Source organism: Myotis yumanensis, unplaced genomic scaffold, assembly GCF_028538775.1.
Source record: "Myotis yumanensis isolate MYYU_CA2020_CCGP unplaced genomic scaffold, mMyoYum1.0.hap1 SCAF_1, whole genome shotgun sequence".
Classification (NCBI taxonomy): domain Eukaryota; kingdom Metazoa; phylum Chordata; class Mammalia; order Chiroptera; family Vespertilionidae; genus Myotis; species Myotis yumanensis.
In genome coordinates this window covers 134,919,985-134,935,440 of record NW_027223752.1, presented here as the reverse complement: position 1 = coordinate 134,935,440, position 15,456 = coordinate 134,919,985, and the positions used below count along the sequence as shown (strand labels likewise).

Genomic DNA, 15,456 nt, shown 5'->3' with positions numbered 1-15,456 from the left:
GCCTAAGGGTCAATGCCACCCATGGATGGCCAACTGCAGTCAAGATTCAACTACCACAGGAGTTCTCACATGACCCACAAAGGGACATTCCTGATGTACTTGGCTTAGGTCAGTGATGGCGAACCTTTTGAGCTCAGTGTGCCAGCATTTTGAAAAACCCTAACTTAACTGTGGTGCCGTGTCACATATAGAATTTTTTTGATATTTGCAACCATAGTAAAACAAAGACTTATATTTTTGATATTTATTTTATGTATTTAAATGCCATTTAACAAAGAAAAATCAACCAAAACAATGAGTTCGCGTGTCAGAGGTTCGCCATCACTGGCTTGGGTGAACAGGGAGACTGTGTCACTAACTTTCACAAGATACCTACTAAATAAAACCATCTACCAAGACTGGGAGGCATAGCAGATCTACTTAATATGTGGAAACATTTACAGAAAGGCATCCAAAGTGGGCAGAAAAAGAAACACACCCCAAATGAAGGAACAGGAGAAATCCCCAGAGAAAGAACTAAATGAAATGGAAGAATCAATCTACCAGATACAGAGTTCAAAACAATGATTATAAGGATGTTCAAAAAATTTAGGGGAAGAATGGATGAATTCATTGAGAACTTAAACAAAAAGATAGTAAACATAAGAAAGGACATAGAAAAGAACCAGTCAGAAATGAAGAATACATCAGAGCGAATCAACAGTAGGTTAGATGATGCAGAGGATATAATCAGTGATTTGTAAAACAAGGTAGCAGAAAACATCCAATCAGAGCAGCAAAAAGAAAAACTATATTAAAAATGAGAACAGTTTAAGGGACTTCTGAAACAATATCAAGTGTAATAATATTCACATTATAGGGGTATCAGAAGGAGAGGGTACAGAGCAAGAAATTGAGAACACACTTAAAGAAATAATGACTGAAAACTTCTCTAACCTGGTGAAGGGAACAGACAAGTCTAAGGAGCACAGAGAGTCCCAAACAAGATGAGCCAAAAGAGCCCCACACTGAGACACATAATTAAAGTGGCAAAGGTTAAAGACAAAGAGAGAATCTTAAAAGTAGCAAGAGAAAGTAACCTATAAGGGAGTTCCCAGAAGACCGTCAGCTGATTTCTCAATAGAAACATTTCAGGTCAGAAGTGATTAGCCTGAAATGTTCAAAATGATGAAAAGCAAGGACCAATAACCAAGATTCCTCTACCCAGCAAGGTTATAATTTAAAATTGAAGGAGAAATAAAAAGCTTCCCAGACAAGAAAAAACTAAAGGAGTTTATTATCACTAACCCAGTATTACAAGAAATGTTAAAGGAAATTCTTTAAGAAGAAGAAAAAAGTTAAATAGTTATAAAGAATAAAATGGGAATAAATATGTACTTATAAAGAATAATTTTAAATGTAAATGGATTAAATATTCTAATCAAATGTCATTGGGTAACTGATTGGATAAGAAAAAAAGATCCATATATATGCTGTCATCAAACGACCCAATTCCAAATGAAAGATATACACAGAATGAAAGTAAAGGAACAGAAAAAGGTATTTCATGCAAATGGATATAATAAAAGCTGGGTAGTACTCTTATCAGACAAAATAGTCTTTAAGCCCTGGCCAGTGTGGCTCAGTGGATAGAGCATCTGCCCATGCTCTGTAGGGTCACAGGTCCGATTCCTGGTCAAGGGCACACACCTGGGTTGCAGGTTAGATTCCCAGTCCTGGTAAGGTGTGTGATGGAAGCACCCAATCTTTCATATTGATGTTCTCTCTCTTATTCTCTCTCTTTGCCCCCTCTCCATCTCTCCTTTCCACTGTCTCTTAAAAAAAAAATCTATGGAAAAAATATCTTTTGCTGAGGATTAATATAAAATAAGACATAAAGAAGGTCATTATATAATGATAAAGAGATAAATCAACAAGAGGATATAACCCTTGTAAACACTGATGCACCTAACATAGAAGCACATAAATAGCCCTGAGTGGGAGGCTCAGTTGGTTGGAGCATTGTCCAGTATACCAATAAGGTTGTGGGTTTGATTTCTGGTCAGAGCATGTACAGGAAGCATCTCATCGATGTTTCTCTCTCACATCACTATTTCTTTGTCTCTCTCTACCCCTTTCTCTCTCTCTAAAAATCAATAAAAACATGTCCTCAGGTGAGGACTAAAAAACCCACACATAAATGCTAGTATATAAAGCAAATATTGATGGATATAAAGGGAGAGATTCATGCTAATACAATCATAGAAGGGGATTTTAAACCACTTAAACATCAATGGATAGATCTTACAGACAGAAAAACAAACAAACAAACAAACAAAAAACTAAACATTTCAGGTCAGAAGTGATTAGCCTGAAATATTCAAAATGATGAAAAGCAAGGACTAATAACCAAGAAAACTAGACCTGACGCAATTAACTGATATATTCAGAGCATTTCACCCCCAAACAGCAAAATATAAATTCCTTTAAAGTGCTCATGGAACATTTTCTAGGATAGACTACATGACACAAAACAAGTATATAAATTTAAGAAAATTAAAATAATATCAACAAGAATGGTATAAAACTAGAAAGTAATTTCTTAAAGAAATCCCTGAAAAACACACAAACAGATGGACGCTACATAATATGTCAATAAACAATGAATGGGTTAAAAATTAGGCCAACCCCATACTTATGGACTACAATGAAAGCAGTCCTAAGAGGGAAATTCATAGCATTACAGGCCTACCATACATTCACAAACAACAACCATGAAAAATCTCAAATAAATAATCTAACCTTACACCTAAAGAAATGAGAAAAAGAACAACAAACAACTCCCAAAGTGAATAGAAGGAAGGAAATAATAAAGACCAGAGTGAAAATAAATGAAATAGAGTTAAGAAAAAAAATACAAAAGATCAATAAAACCAAGAGCTATTTCTTTTAAAAGATAAACAAGATTGATACACCTTTAACCAGAGAGAGAGAGAGAGAGAGAGAGAGAATCCAAACAAATAAAATCAGAAATGAAAAGAGGAAAATTAACAACATAACAGAAATACAAAAAAATTATAATAAAATATCATGAATAACTACATGCCAACAAATTGCAATCTGGTGGAAGAAATGGATAAATTTCTAAAAACATACAATCTTCCAAAATGGAAATAAGAAAAAAACAAAACAAAACAGATATTCTGAACAGACTGATTACAACGAGTAAAATCAAAGATGTAATAAAAAAAAACTCCCTGTGTCCACGAGCCATGCATATATGCATATAAGTTCCCTGTTTAATCTCCTCCCACCCCTCCCCACCCTTGCCTTCCCATGGACACAGACAGTGGTGTAGTGAAGGTATGGGAGGGCTGGATGTGGGATGGAGGAGGGGTCAATGGAAACAAAAACCAAAGTGAACATCTGTAATACTTTCAACAATACAGATGAATTTTTAAAAAAGAAAATGCCTTTTTCTTTTTAAAGCTCCCCAACAACAACAACAAAAAGTCCTAGACGTGATGGCTTCACAGGTAAATTTTACCAAATTTTCAAAGAAGAACTAATACTTCCCAAAGTTTTCAAAAAAATTCAAGAGGCATAAAGACTAACAAGCTCATTTTAAGAGGCTAGTATTATCTTCATTACAAAACCAGATGAAGAGAGTTGCAAAATGGTGGCAGGTTAAGATAGAAAAAACAACCTGAATAATTAAATGAAGACTAGCTGGAGAGAACCCTTATAACCAAGGATGTAAAGTGGAGCCCACATAGAGACTGGTAGGAAGTGCAGAGACATGTGTGGAGTGGCCTGGCTCCCACAGGCAGCAACTGAAGTGCTAGAGGGATATTTCAGCTTTGGTGGGGGGCAGGGGGGGGGAGGGGCGGGGGGGGGGGCCCACTGAAAACTCCAGGTTCTAAACCCCAAGCTGGGCTCCCAAGCCCTGAGCACCAGAACTGAAAAGGTGCCCATATAACATCTAGTTGTGAAAAAGCAGTGGGGTTGCTGTCTGTCAGGGAGAAATGCTGGAAATGCAGACCTCTTAAAAGGCCAACACACAAAACTTCCTGTGCAGCCACTCACCTTGGAGGGTTGGTAGAGTGGCCTAGAGCTGTGTGAGGAGAATTCTGTGGTTGGGGGCTCTAGAGTTAGAGCTCTGAAGGCAGCCACCAGTTTCCTGTGCTGAGACATTCCCCATGCTGCAGAGGACATCTTTCCAAGGCAGACCTTTATCATCCAGGCAGTTTTTGCCTGGGAGGGTGGGTGGTGAGGGGGGAGTAAATTGCTCCACCCTGTTGGAAAACCTCTGGCCCTACCCTGTGGAGTTTACTCCTTGCTGTGGTTGACAGTCTGAGGCTCACTGAGAGACTATGGATGATGTCCGTTCCGTCTTTTAGTTGTATTTTTGAAGTGGTTGTGCGAGGCAGCAATCTCCAGTGTTTACCTATGCCGCCATCTTGGATTCTCCCAGAGACTATGAAGAGCAATCAGCATGCAAGCAGAAGCGGATCTCTTGATACCTTGTGTCTTTGCTTGACCTGCTTCTAGAACCTGGGCTAGGAAAAGAAGACAGTGTACATCTTGGTCCTCTTCAAAGATATCGAGCCACAGCAGAGAAAGTCACAAGCTGTGGATTGCTGATAGCTCCAAAGAGGGTACACAGGGCCAGTCACAAATAGCGTCTGACCACAGAGTCCCTCCAAAAAGACTGGTAGTCATAGCAGATCTACCTAATACATAGAAACAAATATAAACAGACAGCCAAAATGGGGAGATTAAAAAAAAAAAAGCCTCAAATGGAAGAACAAGAGAATTCTCCAGAAGAAGAGGTAAGTGAAATGGAGATAAGAAAAGTATCAGATATAGAATCCAGAATAATGATCATAAGGATGCTCAACAGCATGAGAAAAAATATAGGAATTATGAAAAATGACAAGGAAATGAAGAATGACATAACACTAATAAAGAAAACACTGGAAGGAATACAAAGCAGATTAGAGAAAGCTGAGGATCAGATTCAGTGATTTAGAAGAAGGGTAGAAAAAAATCACTCAATCAGAGAACCAAAAAGAAAAAAAACAATTAAAAAAGAGGAGGACATCAAGAAATCAACAAATGACAAGTGCTGGAGAGGATGTGGAGAAAAAGGAACCCTTCACTGCTGGTGGGAATGCAGACTGGTGTAGCCACTGTGGAAGACAGTATGGAGTTTCCTCAAAAAGTTAAAAATGGAACTCCCATTTGACCCAGTAATCCCACTTCTAGGACTATATCCCAAGAAACCAGAAACACCAATCAGAAAGGATATATGCACACTTACGTTCATAGCAGCACAAGTTACCATAGCTAAGATTTGGAAAAAGCCTAAGTGCCCATCAGCAGATCAGTGGATTAAAAAACTGTAGTACATCTACACAATGAAATACTATGCCGCTATAAAAAAGAAGGAACTTTTACCATTTTCAACAGCATGGATGGAACTGGAGGGCATTATGCTAAGTGAAATAAGCCAGTTGAAGAAAGATAAATATCACATGATCTCATTCATATGTGGGATATAATGATAAACATAATTTGATGAACAAGAATAGATCCAAAGACAAATGGTAGGGAAAGCGGGGGGGGGGGGCGGTTAGAGAGCAACCAAAGGACTTGTATGCATGCATATTAGCATAACCAATGGACACAGACACTGGGGTGGTGGGGGCTTGCCTGGAGTGGGAATGGCTCGGTGGGGGTGGGGGGAGGGAGGTCAATTGGGGGAAAATGAGACATATGTAAAACTTTAGACAATAAAAAAAAATAAAGAAAGAAATAAAATAAAAGTGGATGACAGCTTAAGGGAGCCAAGGAACAACATGAAACATAACAATATTTGAATCATAGGAGTACCAGAAGTTGAAGAAAGTGAGCAAAAGTTAGAGAACTTATTTGAAGAAATAATGACAGAAAACTTCCTTAACTGGGTGAAGGAAAATGTCAAAAAAGTTCAGAAGGCACAGAGTCCCAAGCAAAAAGAACCCAAACAGGCCCATGCTCAGACATATCATAATTAAAATGCTAAAAATTAAAGACAAAGAGAGACTTTGAAAGGCAGCAAAAGAAAAGCACTTTGTTGCCTACAAAGGAGCTCACATAAGGCAGTCAGCTGATTTAACATAAGAAATTCTACAGGCCAGAAGGGAATGGCATGAAATATTCAAAGTAATGAAAAGCAAGGATCTGAAACCAAGACCATTATATCCAGCAAGACTTTCATTCAAAATAGATGATGAAATAAAGAATTTCCAAGACAAAACAAGGCTATCATCACCAAACTAGCACTTCAAGAAATGCTAAAGAGATTGCTGTAATAATAAAAAGAAATGGGGGGGGGGGGGGGCAACAACCATAGGCATACAGAATTAAAATGGCAATAAATAAGTACCTATCCATAATAATGTTAAATGTAAATGGATTAAATGATCCCATCAAAAAACACAGGTAGCAGAATGGATAAGAAAATATGACACAAATATATGTTGTCTACAAGACACCCAACCCAGAACAAAAGACTCACACAGTTTTGAGAACAGTGGTTTTGTAATATAAATTGATATTTGGTATTATGATCCCTCCACTTTTGTTCTACTTTCTCAGGATTACTGTGGCTATTTGGGGTCTTTTCTTATTCCATTCTAGAGGCTTGGTGCATGAAATTCATGCACAGGAGTGGGGGGTGGATCCCTCAGCCCGGTCTGCACTCTCTTTCAATCGGGTCCCCTTGGGGGATGTCTGATTGCCTGTTTAGGGCCCATCCCTGCAAGATAGAGCCTAAACCAGCAGTCAGACATCCCTCTCGAAATCCAGACCACTGGCTCCTAACCACTCACCTGTCTGCCTGCCTGATTGCCCCTAACCACTCTGTTTGCCTGCCTGATTGCCCCTAACTGTTCACATGCCTGCTTGCCTGATCGCCCCTAATCACTTGCCTGCCTGCCTGTGCCCCTAACTGCCTCTGCCTTGGCCCCTGCCACCACAGCTTTGTCAGGAAGGTAATCCGACGGATGTCCAGAAGGTCGTTCAGCTGTCCAGTCTAATTAGCTTTTATTATTACACTTTTATTATTATAGATGAATTTTTGGAGAGTTTCTTCTAGGTCTGTGAAATATGCTGTTGGTATCTTAATGGGGATTGCATTGAATCTATAGATTTCTTTGGGTAGTATACACATTTTAATGATGTTGATTCTACCAATCCATGAACATGGTATATTCTTCCATTTGTTTATGTCTTACTCTATCTCTTTTTTCGATGTCCTGTAATTTTCCAAGTACAGGTCTTTTACATCCTTGGTTAAGTTTTTTCCTAGGTATCTTAATTTTTTTGGTGCAATGGTAAATGGGATTTTTTTTAGTTTCTCTTTCTGTGAGTTCATTATTGGTATATAAAAAATCCATAGATTTCTGGATGTTAATTTTGTATGCTGCTATATTGTCAAATTCATTTATTAAGTCTAGTAGTTTTTTGATGGAGTGTTTAGGGTTTTCTATGTACAATATCATGTCATCTTCAAATAATGACAGTTTTATTTCTTCTTTTCCAATTTGGATACCTTTTATTACTTCTTCTTGTCTGATTGCTATGGCTAGCACTTCTAGTACTATGTGACAAAGGAGGCAAGAGCATATAATGGAGTCAAGACAATCTCTTCAATAAATGGTTTTGGAAAAATTGGATAGATACATGCAAAAAAAATGAAACTAGACTACCAACTTACACCATACACAAAAATAAACTCAAAATGGATAAAGGACTTAAACATAAGACTGGAAACCATAAAAATCTTAGAAGAATCCATAGGCAGCAAATAGCAAACATATGTCATAGCAATACTTCACCAATACAGCTCCTAAGACAATGAAAACTGAGGAGAAAATAAACAAATGGGACTACATCAAAATAAAAAGCTTCTGCACAGCAAAAGAAACCATCAACAAAACAACAAGAAAGCATGGGAAACATATTCGCCAATGTTATATCCAATAAGGGTTTAATCTCCAAAATTTACAGGGAACTCATACAAGTTAACAAAAGGAAGATAAACAATCCAATCAAAAAATGGGCAAAGGACCTAAATAGATACTTTTCAAAAGAGGACCTAATGAAGGCCCAGAGACATATGAAAACATGCTCAAAGTCACTAATCATCTGAGGGATGAAAATCAAAATGGCCATAAGGTACCATCTCATACCTATCAGAATGGCTATCATCAACTAAACAACAAAGGACAAGTCCTGGCGAGGATGTGGAGAAAAAGGAACCCTCGTGCACTGTTGGTGGGAATGCAGACTGGTGCAGCCACTATGGAAAATAATATGAAGTTTCCTCAAAAAATTAAAAATTGAACTCCAATTTGACCCAGCAATCCCACTTCTAGGAATATAGCCCAAGAAACCAGTATCACCAATCAGAAAGGATATATGCACCCCTATGTTCATAGCAGCATAATTTACCATAGCTAAGATTTGGAAACAGCTTAAGTGAACACAAAACAACCCCAAATCTATATGACACAGCAAAAGCGGTCCTGAGAGGTAATTTCATAGTACTACAAGCCTATTTCAAAAAACAAGAAAAAAATTTAATAAACTGTCTAACCCTACACTTAAAGATTTAGAAAGAAAGCTATAAGAAAAACCCTGAGTAAGTAGACGGAAGGAAATAATAAATATTAGAGCAAAAATAAATGTCATAGAGCCTAAAAAATAAAAACACAAAACAAAAAAACACACACAAAAGATCAATGAAACCAAGTGCTGGTTCTTAGAAAAAAATAAAGAGGACTGATGAACCTTTAGACAAAGTCATCAAAAAACAAAAAGAAAGGAAAAACTGATACCACAGAAATACAAAGGATTGTAAGAAAATACTATGAACAACTAACTATAGGCCAACAAGCTGGCAATGTGGACAATGTACAAATTCCTATAAAAATACAATCTTCCAAAACAGAATCAGGGAAAATCAGAAAACCTGTGTAGACCAATAACAACTGATGAAATTAAAGCAGTAATAAAAAAAAAAAAAAAAAAAAAAAAACTCCCAGAAAACAAAAGCCCTTGTCCAGACAGCTTCACAGGGAATTTTTTTACCAAAAATTCAAAGAAGAACCAACACCCATCTTCCTCAAACTATTCCAAAAAATCAAAGAGGAGGGGACACTTGCAAGTTCTTTTTATGAGGTCAGTATTATCCTAATTCCAAAACCAGATAAAGACACATACAAAGAAAGAGAATCACACGCCAATATCCCTGATGAACATAGATGCTAAAATCCTCAACAAAATATTAGCAAATCATATCCAGCAATACTTTAAAAATATCATACACCATGGCCAAGTGGGATTTATTTCTGGCATGGAAGGCTGGTACAAAATTCACAAGTCAATAAATGTGATTTATTACATAAACAAATTGATAGAAAAAAATTACATTATCATAACAATAGACGCAGGAAAAGCATTTGACAAAATCGGACACCCATTTTTGACAAAAAATCTCAGCAAAGTGGGACTAGAGGGCTCATATCTCATCATAATAAAAGCCATATATAACAAACCTACAGTCAACATCACACTCAATGGGCAAAATCTAAAACCGTTTTCCCTAAGAACAGGAACAAGACAGGGATGTCCACTTTCACCACTCTTATTCAACATCACACAAGAAGTCTTGGCCACAGCTTTCAGACAAGAAGAAAACATAAAAGGCATCCAAATTGGAAAGAGGAAAGTAAAACTGTCATTATTCGCAGATGACATGATATTGTACATAGAAAACTCTAAGGACTTCACCAAAAAGCTACTAGGTGTAATAAAAGAATTTGGCAATGTAGCAGGATACAAAATTAACAGCCAGAAACTGATGGCATTTTTATACACTAATAATGAATTCTCAGAAAGAGAAACTAAAACAAAACAAAACAAAACAAAAATACAATGCCATTTACCATTGCAAAAAAACACTAAGATACTTAGGAATACATATAATCAAAGAGTTAAAAGACCTGTACTCAGAAAACTGCAGGATGTTGAAAAAAGAGAGAGGACGATATAAACAAGCGGAAGAATATATATCATGTTCATGGATTTCTAGAATTAACATCATTAAAATGTGCATACTATCCAAAGTAATCTATAGATTCAATGTAATCCCTATTAAAATACCAACAACATATTTTATAGATCTAGAACAAATACCCGAAAAATGTATATGGAACCAAAAAAGACCCCCAGTTCAATTTCCCCAAATGGAACTACATCAAAATAAAAAGCGACTTCAGCACCTCTGCTTTCTGACCCAGCCAGTGCCCAGGATGACTGCACTCTCAGTCCTACCTGAGTGCTGTGCAGACACACTGCAGGTGGCCCTCGGCCTGGAGAACTCCTCTTCCCAGGTTGTGGAAAGACACTACAAGCCCGAGGTGGAGGTCAGGAGTAGCAAAGAGCTCCTGTTTTAGCCTGTGACCATCAGCAGGAATGAAAGGGAAAAGGTTCTGATTGAGGGCTCCATCAGCTCTGTGTAGGTCAGCATTGCTGTGAAACAGGCTGATGAGATTGAGATTTTATGCCACAAGTTCATGTGCTTCATGGTGAAGCGAGCAGAGAATTTCTTTATTCTTCCAAGGAAACCAGTGGAGGGTATGACATCAGTTTTCTGATCACCAGCTTCCACACAGAGCAGATATATAAACATAAGTTGTTGGACTTTGTAATCCACTTCATGGAAGAGATCTACAAATAGATCAGGGAGACGAAGCTGTCGGTCAACACCCATGCTGGCATTGCGGCTGAGGAGTTCCTCAAGAATTTTTAAACATCTGGCTGGATCTCATGGCCTTCCCCATAGAATCCGTGTCTCTGCGAATGCATCCCGGAGTCACTTCTCGGAGCAGCAGAGGAAGCGGAGGAGGGGACCTGGAGTGGAGTGGGCATTGGATGTGGGAGGGGGTGGACAATGCAGCAATGGACCTGCCCCAAGGCCACACGCGCCTGGTCAGGTTGGCTTCTGCTGTTCAGTCCCTGGGCTGGCACAGATTTTTTTTAAAATATCTTGAAACAAACTCTGTGCTTGTAGAAACTGTAACCTTTTTGTCTTTTTTTTTTTTTTAAACAAACAACCCACACTCCAGTGGCTGTGACGGGTCCCAGTAATTGTACCTCATTGGTCGTTGTGGGTCTGGGCAGGCCTGGAGCCAGAAGGGGACTACTGTTCCTCCCCCAAGCCACCCCACGGGATGGAGGGACGTTTCAGACTCCAGTTCATCTCCCTTGCCCTCTGATTCTCAAACCTCCTTGGGTCCAGGAGAAGTGGTGACCAGCTTCCTGAACTCTGCCTAAAAATGGCCACCCAGCACTGGATGGGGACCAGGGTTGAACCATGGCTACCAGCCATGCCTAGGAGCTAGAGCCAGGCAACCTTTGACCACAGGGGCTGCTTCAAGTCCGCCCAGCTGAGAGAGGCCACTGTTCCCCTTGCCTGTCAGTGCAGTGCCTGTGCCAGAGGTGGACAGGTGAGTCCTCTCAGACTCCTGGCTGGGTCTTCCCACCGGCTCTGGCTCCTCTGATCCCATGCTCCCTGTACCTTTTCTTATTCCGGCAGATCCTCCCTCCCCTGATTAAACTCTCTTCTTGCCCCTTTGGGCCGCATGAAAAAAATTAAAAAATAAAATAAAAAGCTTTTGCACAGCAAAAGAAACCATTAATACAATGAAAAGGAAGAAGATATTTAGCAATGATACATCTGATAAGGGGTTAACACTCCGGTGTGGGGTGAATTTCCCGCCAAAATATAAGATGGCGCGGGCAATTATTTAGGTTTCCCGCGCAAAATCAGGGATTTTTATGATACCTACTACCCCAATGGGTATGAAACGGTTCGCATACGCAGGTAGGTATCTTTGTGAACGGCAAACAAACAAATATTTGGTAATACGCAGTTACAATCGGCCCGAGTTTACACGTTTCCCGCACTCCACCGCAAATCTATATGAACCGAGTTAAGACGGCTCCCTCGGAGTACGTGCAATTCACGCGAGCCGACTTAACTCGTTTCCCCCACTCCAAGTGTTAATATCCAAAATATATAAGAAACTCATACAACTTAATAAAAGGAAGACAAACAATCCAATTAAAAAAATGGGCAAAAAACCTAAATAGACACTTTTCCAAAGGGGACACAGAGTTTCCTAAGAGACATATGAAAAAATGCTCAAAGTCACTAATCACCAGAGAGATACAAATTAAAATCACTGTGAGGTATCACCTCACACCTGTCAGAATGGCTACCATCAACACATCAACAAATGACAAGTGCTGGCGAGGATGTGGAGAAAAGGGAACCCTAGTACACTGCTGGTGGGAATGCAGACTGGTGCAGCCATTATGGAAAGCAGTATGGAGTTTCATCAAAAAATTAAAAATGGAACTGCCATTTGACCCAGTAATCCCACTTCTAGAAATATATCCTAAGAAACCCAAAACACCAATAAGAAAGAATAAATACACCCTTATGTTTATAGCAATTTATAATGGCTAAGGTCTGGAAACAGCCCATGTGCCCATCAGTAGATGAGTAGATAAAAAGCCATGGTACATTTACACCATGGAATACTATGCAGCAGTAAAAAAAGAAGGATGTCTTACCCTTTGAGACAGCATGGAAAGTATTATGCCAAGTGAAATAAGCCAGTCAGAGAGAAACAAGTATGATATGATCTACTCATATGTGGAATCTAAGGAACAAAATGAACTGATGAACAGAATAGATCCAGATATATAGAAGCATGGAAGTGACTGTGGAATCTCAGAGGGAAGATGGGGGTGGGTGGGAAGAAATTATCCAAATAACTTGTATGCACATATGTATAACCTATGGGCACAGAAAATAGTGTGGTGAAGGCCTGGGGTGGGGGTGGATGTGGGCTAGAAGGGGTCAATGGGGAACAAGGGGATATCTGTAATACTTTCAACAATAAAGATAAATTTAAAAAAAAAACAGATGAAGACACTACAAAGAAAGAAAATTATAGGCCAAATCAAGGATGAACATAGATGTAAAAATCCTTAACTAAATATTAGCAAGCTGAATTCAACAATATATTAAAAGATCATATACCATGATACCAGGATTTGTTCCTGGTATGCAAGGTTGGTACAATATTCACAAGTCAGTAAATATAATGTACCACATAAACAAAAATGACCATATCAATAGATGCAGAAAAAGTATTGACAAAATTTTACATCCATTCATGATAAAAACTCTCATCAAGGTGAAGACAGAGGGACCATAACATAATAAAGGGCACATATGACAAACCCACAGCTAACATCATACTCAATAGTGAAAAGGTGAAGGATTTTTCTTTAAGATCTTGAGCAAGACAAAGATATCTACCCTTCACCGTTTTGTTGAACATAGTATTGGAAGCCCTAGCCACAGCAATCAGACAAGAAAAAGAAATAAAAGGCATCCAAATTAGAAAGAAGTAAAACTGTCATTTGCAGATGATATGATACTATACAAAGAGAACCCTAAAGATTCCACTAAAAGACTATTAGAACTGATAAATGAATTCAGCAAGGTAGAATACATAGTTAATATTCAGAAATTGGTTGTCTTTTTATACTTCAATAATGAAGTATCAGCAAGAGAAATTAAGAAAACAATGCCATTTATAATTGCATCAAAATAAAATAAAATACCCAGGAATAAATTTAACAAGGAGGTAAAAGACCTGACCTCATAAAATTATAAGACATTGAAGAAGAAAACAAGAAGAATCAAATGAATGTAATCATATATCATGATCATGGATAGAAAGAATTAACATTGTTTAAATGTCCATACTACCCAAAGCAATTTATAGATTCAATGCAATTCCTACCAAAATATCAAAGGTATTTCTCACAGAACTAGAACAAATATTCCTAAAAGTTACATGGAACCACAAAAGACCCTGAATACTCATAGCAATCTTGAGAAAGAACAACAAAGTTGGAGGAATTATGCTACCTGATATTAAGTTATAGTACAAGGCTATAGTAATCAAAACAGCATGATACTGGCATAAAAACAGACACATAAATCAATGAAATAGAATATGAGGCTCAGAAATAAATCCACAGCCATATGGTCAGTTAATCCATGGCAAAGGAGGCAACAATATACAATGGGATAAAGATAGTGTCTCCAATAAATAGTTTTGGGAAAAATGGACAGATACATGCAAAAAAATAGACCACTTTTTTACACCATATACAAGAATAAATTCAAAATTGATTAAAAACAAATGTAAGACATGAAACCATAAAACTCCTAGAACCAAACATAGTTAGTAGAAGTTACATATTATTCTTGGTAATTGTTTTTTCAATATGTCTCTTTAGGCAAAGGAAAAAAAGGAAAAATAAACAAGTGGGACTCCATTTAACTAAAGAGTTTTTGCACAGCAAAGGTAACCATTAATAAAACAAAAAGACAGCCTACTGAATGGAAGAAGGTTTTCATCAATGATAAGGGATTGATATTGAAAATATACATACAACTCAACACAAAGAAAACAATCAGTATCAGTATATTTTGACTCCAATTTGGGCTTTTTTTCTCCCTCACCCCATTCTAGTGTGAAATAGAGAAAATATGTAACTGCAGGAGAGTATAATCTTTATGCCTCCACAGTGGCTCGTAAGTATTAACTGGAATAAACAAACAAATGTTGTCAGTCACACTTGGATGCTCTAGTCAAGTTGTACCTCATCTTGGTAAAGAAATCTAGTACCTGTAAGTCGTTTCTTTATAGTGCCTACCTTCCAAACCTTTAATCATTTTGGTACCTCTCCTTTGGATTTTGTCATGCTTCAATCACAGGTTTCCAAACTCAACAGCAATCCTGAACAAAAGTGTGCCTCTTAGGAAATCTCCATTACCTCATGGTTCTTAGACACTAAATTCACATGGTGTTATGTTCATGCAACACACAGCCAGACAGGCTCCCCTTTTTGAATGGTTCAGTTCAAGTGCTCTCCTTCCTTAAATCCATTACCCCATGCTATCAGTACTATCTCCAAGTTTACATCCATCTAATATCACATACTAAGTCACTTTGAATCTTCTCTGGTTCTTGTCGTCATAGTCACCAATTACATTTGAGAACACAGGAACTACTTATGAGGTATGCTCTGTTCTATCATCTGAAGAATTAATAAGAATGTAAAATAATACTGGAAGGAAGTCATACTTTGGACTGAAAAAACAGGCCTGGGGAAACGGGTCCAAGAAAGATGAAAGGATCTCTAGCACATGTGAAAACTTTATTGTTTTCCCCTTCTACCCCTGCCTAGCCTCTCCATAGGAAATGATGCTGGATGCAGTCAAATATAAGAATTAATCTGTTCAAGGATGGCAAAAGTCACACAACATTAAACTCT

The 15,456-nt window shown here is 38.0% G+C and overlaps 1 protein-coding gene and 1 pseudogene across 2 annotated transcripts in view; one reads left to right on the top strand and one right to left on the bottom strand.

The window, feature by feature from the left end:
• Positions 1-15,456, bottom strand: part of FRMD4A (FERM domain containing 4A) — a 363,981-nt gene that overhangs the window by 40,296 nt on the left and 308,229 nt on the right. The gene's annotated exons all lie outside the window — the stretch shown is intronic.
• Positions 10,605-10,840, top strand: LOC139021681 (actin-related protein 2/3 complex subunit 4 pseudogene; annotated as a pseudogene).